Genomic DNA, 11,792 nt, shown 5'->3' on the forward strand with positions numbered 1-11,792 from the left:
CCCTTGTTCGAACCTCTCTACTGCTTAAATTTTGTATAAAAATATTCAGCAATGGCGGCCGAAGACTTCGGGCATAAGAAGTCATCGTTATTCTGCCAATGGCCTTGTCAAAGAGGTTCGAAGGAACGGACAGTGGTTCAGGGCCCAAGCCCTTGGGATGCGAAACTACCCCTGAAGGTGTATCAGAAATGTTCAACTGCCTGAGGATGCAGAAGCCAACGGAAACTACTGCATTAAAGACACGTAATGTGTATACACAGGAATGTGGCCTGTAATTGAAGAAGCGTCATGATGATCACTCCATCGGCAAAATATTGACTAGCCCCCTAATCGGATCTCCGGTGGGGTACTGCCAAGAGGGACGTGACCATGATAAAAAGACCGAATAACCAACGAAAGGATAACGTCCTACGAGTCGAGCTGTGGAATGTCATAAGTTTGATCGCGGCAGGGAGGCTAGAAAATCTGAAAGGGAAATGCAAAGGCTCAATTTAGTTATAGTTTGGGTTAGTAAACTGAAATGTAAGGAATACAAGGATTTCTGGTCAGATGAGTATAGGGGAATATCAACAGCAGGGAAAAATGGTATAGGAAGGTAGGTTACTGTGAACAGTGCAGTGATACGGTTGTTTTCATCAGGATCGACAGCAATCCAGCACCAGCAACGCTAGTTCAGGTATACATGCTGATGTCGCATGCGGAAGATAAAGATATAGGGAAAGTATATGAGGACGCTGAATCGATAATTTGGTATGTAAAGGGAGATGAATATCTAATAGGAAATGAAATGCTGTTGTGGAGGCAGGAGTAGAAGAAGGGTTACGGGAGAATATGAACTTGGTAGTAGGAATGAGAGGAGAAAGGCTAACTGAGTTCAGCAATAAATTTCAGCTAGTAATAGCGAGTACTCTGTTAAAGAATCACAAGCGGAGGAGATGTACTTGGAAAAGATCGGGAGAAACGGGAAGATTTCAGTTAGATTACTTGATGGTAAAGCAGAGATTTCGAAATCAGATATTGGATTGTAAGGCTTACCCAGGGGCAGATATAAGCTCAGATCACAATTTAGTATGATGAAGAATAGGCTGGTGTTTAAGAGAATAGTCAGAAAGAAAAAAAAAATGTGCAAAGATGTGGGATACGAAAATACTGAGGAATGAAGAGATAAGCTTTAAGTTCTCTGAGGCTATAGATACTATGATAATGAATAACTCAGTAGGTAGATGAGTTGAAGAGGAATGGAAATCTTTAAAATGGGCGATCACAGATACTGGAAAGAAAAACGTAGGTACAAGGAAAGTAACTGCGAAGAAACCATGGCAACAAAAGAAATACTTCAGGTTGTCGACAAAAGAAGGAAGTACAAAAATGGTCAGGTAAATTCAGGAATACAGAGATACAAATCATTCAGGAATGAAAGAAATAGGAAGTGCAGGGAAGCTAAGCCGAAATGGCTGCATGAAAAATATGAGGAAATTGCTCGTATGGTTGTCGGAAGGACTGGTTCAGAATACACGAAAGTCAATACAACCTTCCGTGGAATTAAAAGCAAGGACGGTAACGTTAAGACTGCAATATGAATTCCACTTTTAAGTCCAGAGGAGGGCGCGGATAAGTGGAAAGAATACACTGAAGCCCTCTGTGAGAGGGAGGACTTGAATGGCAGAGGAAGAAACAGGATTCAATTTTAGAGAGCTTTGGAGGGCTTAAAATCAAATAAGATTGAAAGGACGGATAACACTACATGGAAATTTTTAAAATGATGGGAGGAAGTGGCAACAAATCAACTACTTACGTCAGTGTGCAGAATGTATGAGACGGCGATATACCATCAGCTTTCAGGAGAAACATCATCCTCACCATTTGGAAGATAGCAAAAGCCGACAAGTGTCGGGATTATCAAGCATTCAGCTTAACAGTTCATGCATCCGAGTTACTGACAAGAATGACTTGCAGAGGAATGGAAAAGAAAATTGAAAATGTGTTAGATGACGATCGGTTTGGCTTTAGGAAAGGTAAGGGCACAAGAGAAGCAGTTCTGACGTTGCGGCTGATAATGGAAGCAAGACTGAGGAAAAGCGTCCGAAATGTAAAATGGTATAAGATGTTTGATGTTCTGAGAAAAACAGGGGTAAGCTATAGGGAAAGACAGGTAATACATAATACCTGCAAGAACCAAGAGGGAACAACAAGAATGGGAGACCAAGAACGAAGTGCTCGACTTAAAAAGGGTGTAAGAAGTAGATTTTGTCTTTTGCCACCACTGTTCAATCTATAATCGAAGAAGCAATGGCGGAAATCAAAAGCCGGCCGTTGTGGCCGAGCGGTTCTAGGCGCTTCAGTCCGGAACCGCACTGCTGCTACGGTCACAGGTTCGAATCCTGCCTCGGGCATGGATGTGTGTGATGTCATTAGGTTAGTTAGGTTTAAGTAGTTCTAAGTATAGGGGACTGATGACCTCAGATGTTAAGTCCCATAGTGCTTAGAGCCATCTGAACCATTTTGAACGGAAATCAAAGAAAGATTTAAGTGCGCGATTAAAATTCGAGGTGAAAGGATATCAGTGATAAGATTCGCTGAAGACATTGCTATCATGAGTGAAATGGAACAAGAATCACAGGATCTCCTGAATGGAATGAACAGTCTAATGGGTATAGAATATGGATTGAGAGTAAACAGAAGAAAGGCGAAAGTAATGAGAAGTAGCAGAAATGAGAACAGCGAGAATCATAACATCAGAATCGGGGATTACGAAGTAGACGAAGTCAGGGAATTCTGCTATCTAGGCAACAAAATAACCCATGACGGACGGAACACAGAGGACAAATAAAGCAGCCTAGCATTGGCAAAAAGGGCATTCCTGAACAAGAGAAGTCTACTAGTATCAAACATAGGCATTAATTTGAGGAAGAAATTTTTGAGAATGTACGTTTGGAGCACAGCACTGTCTAGTAATGAACAGAAAAAAACCGAAGCATTTGAGATGTGGTGCTACAGAAGAATGTTGAAAATTAGGTGCAATGATAAGATAAGGAATGAGAAGGTTCTCCGCAGAATCGGAGAGGAAAGGAATATATGGAAAACACTGACAAGAAGAAGGGACGGGATGATACGATATTTGTTAAGACAACGGGGAATAAATTCCAAGGTATTAGAGGGATCTGTAGAAGCTAAAAACTGTAGCGGAAGACAGAGATTCGAATAATTTAAAACGCAGGTAGCAAGTGCTTGTCTGCTATGAAAATGTTGGCACAGGAGAGGAATTTGTGGCGGGCCGCGTCAAACCAGTCAGAAGATTGATGACTCAAAAACGTTTGTTTATCTAATCCATTAAACTTGTGAAGCAGTGAGTTTGTCAAGCACATAACGGACGTGGCGAAATCACAGTGTCCTTCCAGATCAGTCCCCACCACAAAGGAAGAGAGGGTAGTAAAATTGGTCCTTTAATTCTGATCACAGATTCGGACTTCCAAGAAAATTCAGAGTAAAGTGATAGCACACTTATAAACGTTGGTTATTTAATTAGTAGGTCGTCAACCTTAATCATTCATTTTATACTACTAAACTAATTTTTTCCATAGAGGATCTTCGACTGGAAAGGGCAGGATAATTCTGGCATTCCCCGTTAATTTAATAATATACTATAGAGAACACCCGAGATAGCGAAATCTAACTTGGTTTCTTCGTCTCATTTCGAATCGTTGTTGAAGCCAGACCTGGACGGAGGCGTCCTCAGTTCTCCCGTGTTCTGCGAATTCGCACCAGTTCGAGCACTCAACTTGAAGGCAGAAACTTGGCCACTCCAGTCGGCCTGAACAGCACAAACGGTTACACTTCCAATGTCAGTTTGTTGGCTACAAGGGCTTTTTCGTATGACGCGGAGGTGCACTGTAGTTAGTCGGCCGAGTCTTTAAGTAACCTGGAGACGAGCTCCAACCCCCTCCCCGCCCCCACCGTACCCACACACACACGCACACCATTTCCTTCTAAAGGAGTGAACATCACAAGGTTCATAGTGCAGAAGTTACCGCCATTTTGTGGCAAGTGTTGTTTTCCATTATGCTGGCAGCAGCCTTGTGTTAGCCACCCGCGTAGCGCTCGTGATGTTTAGAGTCACGAAGCACGTCGCAAGTACAATAGTTGTGACTGTGCTGTCGCTATGTTCATATCGCGAGATATCGGCATCGCAAATCGACATGCAGCGTGGTCAGCTCTATTGCCTGACCCCCGTAGCTCTGATGGTATTCATGAGCTCTTCTTCTTCTGTGGAATAACCCATTTGAAGGGTACGATGAATCAACTTTGGCTACTCTTCATTGTATTAGATTTCTTTAGTTTCCAAATTTCCTTCATCCGTTTAGAGTGTTGTTCCCTTTCTTCTTGAGCCCACTTTCGTCTAGTTGTTTTCTTTCTCTCCTGAAATTCTGCCTTTTGAACTGCCTTTCTGAAATGTGTTCTGTTTTCTATTGTCTCTATTGTAATTCCAGCGTTTTCCATGCCCTTTTCAGTCTCTATGAACCATGCGGGCTTGGATTTGTAGCTATTGAGTAATGTGAATATCCGCTTGGTTAGTCTGTTGTTATCCATTCTGAATATATGTCCAAAAACTGTAGTCTTCTATTTCTCATTACATCAGTTAGTTTTTCAGTTTTCAAGTATAGCTCTCTGTTTGATCGTAACCTGTATTCAACATTCTCGTTTCTTTTAGCTCCCACTATTTTCCTTAAAATTCTTCTTTCGACATTCTCTAGTTTCTCAAGATCTCCATTTCTTGTTAGTTTCTTTCTGCCGCATACAGAGCTTCAGGTCTGGTCACTGTTTGATAGTGTCTTAATTTCGTGTTCCAAATGGTTCAAATGATTCTGAGCACTATGGGACTTAACATCTGAGGTTATCAGTCCCCTAGAACTTAGAACTGCTTAAATCTAACTAACCGAAGGACATCACACACATCCATGTCCGAGGCAGGATTCGAACCTGCGACCGTAGCGGTAGCGTGGTTCCAGACTGAAGCGCCTAGAACCGCTCAGCTACTGCGGCCGGGTCGTGTTCCAGGACAAGGATTTTTTGTTATAAACATTTTTGGTCATATAAAAGACTCTTTCCATTTTGTGCACTCTAGTTTCTATAGCTGTCTTTTCTTTTGCATTTTATGTAATCCACTCACCTAGGTGTTTAAAGGAATCTGTTTTTTGTACTGTATTGTTGTCAACTGCAATATTTTGAGGAGCATCACAGATGTTTGTCATGAACTTTGTTTTTTTTTTCAAAGGATATTTGTAGTCCTACTTTGGCTGCTTGTTTTTGTAGTTCCCTTATTTGTTCTTGGGCATTATCTAGCGAATCTATAATCAATGCCACGTCATATGCGAAGGCTAAACAGTCGACAGTGATCTTGTTTGGATTTCTCCCTAGTTGAATCCCTTTAGTATTGAGGGCCTTCCTCCATTCTCGAACTACCTTCTCTAACACACAATTGAAAAGCAGAGATGACAAACCATCTCCCTGTCGGACACCTGACTTTATTTCAAACGATTTTGAGAGCTCTCCCCTAAATTTTACTTTCGATTTTGTATTTATCACAGTTGCCTTAATTATTTCAGTTGTTTCAGTATCGAGTCCCAATTCTTTTAAGATATCAAACAATATATTTCTGTCAATTGAATCATAAGCTTTTTTAAAATCCACAATTACATATTTTAAGTTCCTGATTTTCCTCATTTCTATTATGTTCTTTAAATTATACTTGTTCTGCACTTGACCTTCGCTTCCTAAATCCAGTCTGATACTCTCCTAGTTGTTTGTCAAGTATTTCTTCTGCTCTTTTTAAAAGCGCCTTAGACAAGATCTTATAGGTCACTGGTAACAGGGAGATTCCCCTATAATTGCTAGGGTCCGTTTTCTTCCCTTTTTATGTGGTGGATGTATTAGTGCAGATGTTCATTCTGGTGGTAATCTGTGTTTTGTCCAGATTTCTTTGAGTATTTCTGATAGAAATTGTATCATGTTGTCACTGGAGTACTTCCATAATTCAGCAACTATATTATCCTCTCCAGGTGCTTTATTATTTTTAAGGTCTTTTATGATTTCTTTTATTTCTTCTGTGGTTGGCGGCTTTGAGACCGGTGACATTGGGTTTACAATATCGAAATTAAATTTTTCTTTCGGTGGATCACAGTTATGTAGTTCTTCAAAGTATTCGGCAAGTATTCTACAATTGTCTATGCTATTGTATGCAGTTTTCTGCGTTTTTGGGTCCGTGAAAAATACGTGGAGCGCATTTCCTTAAGTTACTTTTGAAAGTTTTGTAAAAGTCCCTAGCATTGTTCTGTTTGAAGTTGGAGTCTACTGATGCTAGTTGGTCTTTCAGGTATTGCACTTTGATTTTTTGAGGCCTTTTGATGCTTGCTTCCGGGCTTCTTTTAGGGAGTTCCTATTTTTATAATTTTTATTTGCATTCCATATGTGTGGTGTCACCGCCAGACACCACACTTGCTAGGTGGTAGCCTTTAAATCGGCCGCGGTCCATTAGTATACGCCGGACCCGCGTGTCGCCACTGTCAGTGATAGCAGACCGAGCGCCACCACACGGCAGATCTAGAGAGACGTACTGGCACTCGCCCCAGTTGTACAGCCGACGTTCACAGCAATGGTTCACTGACAAATACGCTCTCATTTGCCGAGACGATAGTTAGCATAGCCTTCAGCTACATTTGCTACGACCTAGCAAGGCGCCGTATTCAACTGATAATTAATATTATGAAGCATGTATCATCAAGAGCGATGTTCTACAAATGTGGATTAAAGTTAAGTATTACAGCAACTGCGTCCATTTTCTAAGTTCTCATTTCCTTTTTAACTGTTCCAGACCTCACGCCAATCTGCGTGAGCTTAACGCGTGCCTTTCGGCTTCCTCTCGTTGTGACTTGGCTGTCTTGCTTAGTCACAACAATATGTTCCAAGCTCGTTGTCTTGTTAGGATCAGTTCGTCACACTCATCATTCCACCAGGCATGTTTCCATATTTTGTTAAGGAGAATGGGGTCTTTTTGAAGTTGTTCCCATGCTTTAGGTGTTCTCTTTTCCAAAAGTGTCCTGAAATTATCTTTCTTAGTTAATTTCTGTGTGTCAAACTGTTTAGGTTGATATTGGCTCCTTCTTTTGTACATTGGCCTAATTTTGAATTTAACGACAGATAGATAGTGATCTGAATCTAAACCTGCACTCTTAGTAACTTTTACATTGAGTATCTCTGATATAGACTGACTGCTTATAGCAACATGGTCAAGTCGTTTCTCCCCACAGACTGGATTAGGGGATACCAAAGCAGTTTGTTTCCTAGTGAGTTTTTTGAAAAATGTAGACTGTAGCTTCTTTCGTTATAGTGATTCATTTTAATTCATTTCTGCGCTCTCTGTAGGGACCTGTCTTTATTCTGAAGACGTTATTGTCCGTGTGAACTTTTGTTCTTTTGACTTACCCTACAGTAAGCCTATTGCTCTCCCAATGGGTGTGTTACTGTGAATGGCAGTTTAGAAAACTTGTGACGTGACTATCTCTCATTTACGGGTCCATTTCCAAATAGATGTATTACTAGATTGTACAGATTTTTATTAGACTGGAGCTTCCCTGATGTCCCTTTTATTAATTAATTTTTTTAGCAGGCGGTGAAACATCTGCTGTGAGAAACGAAATTCAACGCCTGGGACAGAAGATCATCTGGTAAGTGATTTGTTAGGCAACAGTGATGGTTGGTACATTTCCCAAAGGTAATTTCTTCCATCTTTCGATAACCTGCATCAATTCAGGCCCTTAAGAGGAGAGACGACAGAGAGCCTAGCCACTGCTGTCGCTCTTCGCCCAGAAAACAGGCTACAAAGCGAATAGTCACCTCTTGTCTCTGTTAGGGTTTGGTGTCAGATTGCAATATTTCCACTCAGAATGGCATCAGCTCGTAATGTTTCCACTCAACATGGGAGGCGGATTGCTAATTTGATGTAGCTGGCACAGTGGGTCTTGAATCGCGGCTCTGCCACGGGTAAGGGACAGCCAGCGGTGTATTCTGAACGCCACTGTCGTCCAGAGATAAACTCTGGACCGATGGGTGAAGAATAGCGGAGATTGGTTGGTGGACTCCGGCGGCACGGAGCTGGGTTGGTGTTCATTCGCGCCTCAAACGAGGAGGTGTTGGCAGATACGATGGCGAGGAGTTCCTTAGAGGTGCCTGCCAAGGGTCTCTGCACGCAGGTACCAGTCGTCTTTTCGGAGCCCGGGAGTGGCGTTGGCGGCTTCTATATGTTTACGGAGTAGACTCCAAGGCTGTATCTGTACAACTCATGGTGACAAATGCCACAAGACAGGTGCCATGCGTGGCCCTGATGAGCCGATCATCTTCTCGGCTGGGCTGCGGGTTATTTAAACCACTGTCCACGGCCGACTTTGCGGAAGGGCCTGCGGTTTTGTGTCACACGGAAATGTCTCGAACATGGCCAACGACCGAGGTCCAACTTTTGTGACGAGGCAGTGGGTCGCACTACAGGAGCTTACTGAAGCTGATCTGGGTCTCAGTTTACTGATACGCGGAAATTCACCAGTAGGGAAATGGCTGCTTCAGCAGACTTGCTGAAGAGGCAGGGCGTCGCCCAGTTGCAGTGAACGCTTGGGACCCAGCGCTCTGTCTAAGGCACTGATTGTGTCTATTTCAACACTACTCTGTTCCCCGAAGAAATATAATTTACAACTTGTAACACCCCAATTACAAAACCCTAATAAGCAACCCTTTGTGGTAAAAGAAGTAGGAAAACTAGTCATCCTGACAGTGACGACAGTTACTGACGACGAAATTTACAATTGTGATAATTTGATCAACAAGAATGTCATGTGAATAATAATATTTATAATGGAATAGAGAGTGAATGAAAGAATATGATAGGATACGCAACGAAAACATCAAAGAAAGAATTGCAAAATAATTAACAACGAAGGTTAAAGCCCAGACGGTAAATTGGACAAAGATAGCATTTACCATAGAAGAAAGTTGTAGCCGCATCGAAAAGGAAGTTCGATGTGACTACAATGTTATTCGGAAATAGGAATGTTAGCTTCAGTTGCTGTCTAGTCGCTCTCTAGTACTATTGCGATCGTAGCATGCATGTGAGCGCTACTAGATTGTTTTAAGCTAATCGGAAGTTTGAAACTTTTGCGATATAGACTGAAGCATTATGCAGAAGTCATACTAAAGCAAAGTCATCTTTACCGAGCAAGATAACGGGATACGGAGATTCGCGACGAGATTAAATCGTGTGAGATTTGTGATGGGACTTAGCCTTCGTGATACTGAATAAACACGAATATTCAAGGACATTGAAAAGGAAGGATCGCTGACAGAAAAACAATTATTAGTCTCGAGTAGGTAACAGACAAATGCAAACATGAAGAACGTACAATTGCGCCGAGTTTTCAGAAGTTGTCGTCAACAACAGGATTACTGATGCAAAGGGAAGCAATTCCATGAGTGAGAAATCGGTGTGCGTGCTCAGCGTACGGACAATTAATTACAAGGAACAATAAAACTGGATTCAAATTTTTAGTTCTTCGTGTCGCCTACATAATTGAATAGATATTATCATGTGTATTTGTGAAAAATAATTGACTATTAGAATATTATGAAGTGAAAAGTGAATTCATGATTATTTAACAGTGAACAGTCATCGATTTGTCCCAAGATTACGACGCATTCTGAACATTGCTTAAGTATATGTTATCTCTGGAATTACGTCGTGTAGTTATTGAACACGTGACGTAGCGACGTCCTGACAGCGGAATAATAACTTATCAACTTAACATCCTCGCAATTCCATAATGTGGCCACAACTTGGGTGATCGACTGAAGATTCAAGACTTTATATTATTAATATTCAACATCCATTATCTAACCGGGCATAACAAAAGGAAGAACTACAGTTAGCCAGTTCGCGCAAGCTGAAAAGTCGCGGACTCACAACAAAAGAAAGTTGGTGGTCATCATTTTAGGTCATCGTGTCATCGAGTGGTGCAATTGCCGCGTTTATCAGCGAAGAAGCAAGAGCGGCTTATACATTCTGATGCGCTGCTCTATCGAAATATTGACATTAATCACGAAAGACGGTATCTGAAATATGACCAAACCACGCGAGGAGTTTGTGTTTTTCTACTAGTTACAGGGTGGCGTCGTCGTGAGCGACCGACGCCGTTCCACGTCATACCGACTGGGACAACCATCACCATCGAGTCGTGTCAACTCTAAGGAGACGCAGACGCCACAAACTGCTAACTATAGGAACCTCAACCCCTGCTGTCTGCTTCATTTTACCCATAATAGGCGTTGCTTACTATTAATTCAATTGGAGAGCTTGGCAACTTCCATCCCTGCCAACCTTCAGCCTGCAGGTTCATACCATTAAAACAGTCTCAACGAGGAACAGTGTGGTAGAGGACAGAATCAGTAATGAACTACATATTCCATGTGTGAGTGCTAGTGAAGTCGCAAGAAATGTGTAAATAGTGTAAAGGAACAAGTGCCACTGTGAGTGAAGTAGTGGACTCATATTGTAAATACGCTGCCGGAAAAAATTATCATATCCTTTTAAAGGTTTCCAATTCACTCAAGATTTACTGTTGCAACAATGCAAATGGCGCACAGAAATGATTACATTTACAGATCAATAGCACGAGCGGTGCTGAGGAGCTAGCTATCGACCCACGCTACAACATCCATATTAGTACATGCCACAGCCTCCACAGGCAACAATGCAGGCACTGACTCTGGCATCCAGTCGATCGTATTGATGGCGAATGCGATTCTTGAATACATTGTGCCCACACCTGTTCGACCTGTTTAAGTAGCTCTGCGAGAGTTGTTGGCTGCCGAGTCGCACGAGTCACATCTCGTCTTATCATATTCCACACGTGCTTGATAGGAGACAAGATCGGAGGTCGTGCTGGCCAGGGAAGTTGCTGTATATCTTGCTGAGCACGTTGAGTTTCATGGCAATGTGTGGGGGAACATTATACTGTTCCAACAACACATCACGTTGCAAGAACAGCAAGCGAACGGGTCTAACAACATTCTGCACGTATCGAGCGCTGGTTAACGTCCCCTCCACAAACACCAAAGGAGTACGAGAGTATACCCGCCGCTCGGAGTGGCCGCGCGGTTAGAGGCGCCATGCCACGGACTGCGTGGCCCCTCCCGTCGGAGGTTCGAGTCCTCCGTCGGGCATGGGTGTGTCTGTTGTTCATAGCATAAGTTACTTTAAGTAGTGTGTAAGTCTAGGGATCGACGACCTCAGCAGTTTGGTCTCTTAGGAACTCACACACATTTGAACATTTTTGAGAGTATACCCCAGACCATAGGGCCTGGGAGTGGGGGAGGGGGGGCAGTGTGTCTTGGACGAATGCCGTATACGAGACAGTGTTCACCAGGTCTACACCGTACGTGCAGACAACCAACACTTGCGTGCAGGCAGAATGTAGTACATTCATCGCTGAAGACCACGGCGCGCCATTCCATCTTCCAAGTGATCCTCTGACAGCACCAGTCGAGCCGTGGACGTCGATGCTGTGGCGTGAGTGGAAGACGGGCTAGAGGTATGAGTGCCTGTTGTTCCATTGCAGATAATAGGCTTGCAACAGTCCGTGTTGACACGTCCGGGCTCACAAACCCTCTTATCTGTGCTGTGATAGCTGCGCGATCTGCTCTGCTGCCCGTACAGTACGACGATCCTGGTGGGCATCTGTGCTGTTATGTCCGCT

Source organism: Schistocerca piceifrons, chromosome 4, assembly GCF_021461385.2.
Source record: "Schistocerca piceifrons isolate TAMUIC-IGC-003096 chromosome 4, iqSchPice1.1, whole genome shotgun sequence".
In the NCBI taxonomy this organism is placed as follows: domain Eukaryota; kingdom Metazoa; phylum Arthropoda; class Insecta; order Orthoptera; family Acrididae; genus Schistocerca; species Schistocerca piceifrons.